The sequence below is a fragment of the Anneissia japonica genome, unplaced genomic scaffold (assembly GCF_011630105.1).
Source record: "Anneissia japonica isolate Jap-2015-1 unplaced genomic scaffold, ASM1163010v1 scaffold21690_len87471_cov101, whole genome shotgun sequence".
Classification (NCBI taxonomy): domain Eukaryota; kingdom Metazoa; phylum Echinodermata; class Crinoidea; order Comatulida; family Comatulidae; genus Anneissia; species Anneissia japonica.
This window is the reverse complement of record NW_022723653.1, coordinates 36784-40621: the sequence shown is the minus strand read 5'-3', so window position 1 is coordinate 40621 and position 3838 is coordinate 36784.

Sequence of the window (3838 nt, the reverse complement as noted above, 5' to 3'; positions counted from 1 at the left end):
CATTCAGCCATCGAAATGTAAACAGGTAACCTATTACAATCACTCACTTCTAAACCTAATGATCTCATGGGCTTCAGTGGCAATACATGCTATGAACCATTTTCTACTAACGGATGAGAAATATGCAGGATACGACGTATTAACGTATTTAATACTATTAAATATATATTGTATTTATTCGAAGTATGTGAACCTCAAATAAAACTCGGCGCTAAAAATGATTTTTTTTTCTCCATATATAGAGCTCTTTCTAGCTCTAGTAATTGTAGTACTAGCCAATTTCTAGCAGAATTTGGTGACTGTTGAACGTTGCTATATTACAAAAACTATTATCATTTTAGGTGATTTGAATATCCACATGGACGAAACTAACGACACATACAGTAGTCAGTTCCAAGGTATTCTGGATTCATCTAATTTACTACAGTTAGTACATGAGCCAACTCATAAGCGTGGCCATATTCTGGATCTCACTAATAACACACAACTTATTCTGAAATCTTGGGTTCATAAATATCCCATATGCGATCACTTTATATTGCTGATGGATGTACATATCTCTAGGCCACTAGCAGTAAAGAAGAAAATAATTTTCCGAAATTTTGGAGGTATCAACCACTCAGTTCTGGAAGCTCATATCTTCAAATATTTCAGTAATTTTTAGGATACCATGGATTCCAACAATGCTATCCCCAATTACAAAATACTCTCAGGAAGATACAAGATGATCTTGCTCCAGGAAAACAACGAACCATCACTAATCGAAATATTTCCATCTGTTATACTAAAGAAATCAGAAAAGCCAAAAGGAACCAACGTAAACTCGAGCGTAAATGGCTGAAAACAAAGCATGTTGGTGATTACTACAAGTATAGGTGTTATTGTTTTTCCATCACCACATTGTTGATGAAGCAAGATCTTCGTTTCTTTTTCGCCGAATCGAAGCATGTGACACCGGTCAAAGGCGTCTTTTCCGTATTACAATCGAACTCCTTGGCAAGATCAAAGCATGTTAACTACCAAATTTAACATCTGACCAGAACCTTCCTGATGATTTTAACTGATTTTTCTTTGAGAAAATCGAGACAGTACGTCCGAAATTTCAGCTTGACTTAAAACCCAGCCGATGTCCGAGTACCACCTGACAACGTGCGTGTAATTCAATTTTAGTCGTTTCCAAACGTTACTGAGGGCGACATAAAACACTGATTAAGAGTATGCCTGGGAAGAACTGCAATGAATGTATCATTCATGTCCTTTGCTGAAAAAACCCACTCTTGATGTTAATGTCCTGTCAAAATACAGACCTGTGACAAATATTGCTTACATATCGAAGCTCATTGAAGAGCTTGTAACTACTGGATTGACACTTTTTATCCAAGTAAATGGGTTCTGTGATGCACTTCAGTCTGCATATCGTTAATTTCAGAACACCGAAACCGCATTTCTTAAGGTTCATAATGACATCATGCTGGCTAACGACAAAGGGTATTATATTCTTTCGGTCTACCTCGATTTGTCTTCAGCATTCGACACAATAGACCATCGCGTTCTTCTTCAAAGATTGTCAGCACTTGGCATTGGTGGAACTGTTATGAACTGGTTTCATTCCTACTTATTATCCGACAGGAAGCAAGCAGTATGCATCAATCAAAACATTTCCAGTTTCATACACACTAATAGTGGTGTACCTCAAGGGTTGATTCTTGGCACAATCTTATTCATGCTTTACATTGGTCCTCTAAATGTCATTATAAAACGATATAAAACAAAATATCATGTCTACGCACACACTCAGCTCTATATAAGCTTTAAGCTGGATCGTGTTTGTAATAATAATGCGAGGCCTGAAATGGAGGCTTGCATCAAAGATGTACATTTATAGTTAAAAAAAATAATAAGCTGTGCTTCAACCCAAGTAAAACTGAAATACTGATCATGCATTTCAAGCACCGTGTTAGTCTGCCTGCTAACCATCTTCAATTTGACGATGCTTCCTTTCCATCGAATGAAGTGTGTACCCTTGGTGTGACGTTTGATTCGACAATGTGCATAAAGAGACAATGTCGATAATTGTCCTACCATGCAAAACAACATCAAAAGCATCCTGCAAAATTGATTAAAAAGCTACAGCTATCTCTAATTACACAAGCTCGCCTGATGTCTCGTACTCCACGATCTGAATCCATCACACCAGTTCATCAAAAATTACATTGGGTAAAGGAACGTGTGATGTTTAAACTGATGCTTGTAACTTACAGGGTTTACATGGTCAAAGCCCAACATACATTGCAGATATCAGGTGCGGATTTAGGGTGTCGGCCCAGCCCCTTCCCCTTTTGGTAAAAAAAGGAAAAAAAAGAATTAATAGCCCAGAACGCCTTTAAATGTTATTTACGGGCGTCTAGAACACAGACATTTCGCGGAGGAACGCCTCCGGACCCCCTAGGATAGTGTGGTCTCGATCGGCCCAACTTTCGGGCCCCTTGTTGGAAATCTATGGATCCGCCCCTGGACCTACTACAGCATCGTTCTAGTTCCTGTTTCATTAACTTAAGATCAACAGCAAGCAAATTCATCTTAACAATTCAGCACTATCGTTTGAAATCATACGGGCACAGCTCCTTCAGGGTTGCAGCTCCGAAGCTTTGAAATGCACTGCCCGAATCGATTCCAGAGGTTACATCAATTTCAATTTTTTCTTTAAATAAACTGAAAACTCATCTGTTGAAATCTCTGCAATGTGTCTCATGTTCTAGTGCATCCAGTCCCTGCTTCGAAAACGAGACTCTAAAATACCGGGATGGTGTCCGGCGGGGGGTGGTTTTAAATTAGTTAAGTTTATTTAAGTGTAGTTAAGTGTAGCTAAGGTTGTCCTGGGTACGACATTAATCTGCATCCGGTAGAGCAGCTGGCGACTAATCCTACAACCCCATTTTGTGGTCTTTAGCGGCCACTGAAATGGTGAGTGTCATGGTCACCCTGCAGCAATAAAAACAGCCGAACAAAGGGCGTATGAACTCTCTGGAGTCAACGGCCAACCATACTTATTTTACGGAGTAGGCATTAAAGCTCAAACAAAGGTCAAGCGCATAGAGGCTTTATGCATTTTGTGCTCCATAAATCCATATTTATTATTATTATTATTATTATTATTATTATTATTATTATTATTATTATTATTATTATATTATTTTTATTTATTATTGTTATTGTCGTTATTGTTATTTATTATTGTTATTTATTATTGTTATTTATTATATATTTATTATTTATTATATTTATATTTAATATTTAATATTAAATATTTAATACTTAATATTTTTTTAATTTTTTTAATTTTTTTAAAATTATTATTATTATTATTATTATTATTATTATTATTATTATTATATATATATATATATATATATATATATATATAAATTATCAAAGGTACATACAGTGTTTAATAAGGACATGATGGAACATCGTAAACTACCCTGTAGCCTTTTACCGAGTAAAGTCCTATAAAAAGTCATTGTGTAATTAAATGCTCCGACGGGATTCGAACCTGCGACCTCTCGCTGACAAGGCGAGCGTCATAACCACCAGACCACAATGGGTAGTGGTTAAACAGGTCCGAATAACCGTCGGGAACATTGCATTACACAGTGGTACGCCTCAAGAGGGCGTTAGGCCAGATAAATCTGGGGATACGGGTAGAAATGAATACGGTCGTATATTGTATATGCAATTTAAGGAAGTTAGCCGTTAACATTGCTGCATAAATATAATTATCATCATTATATATATATATATATATATATATATATATATATATATACATATACACACA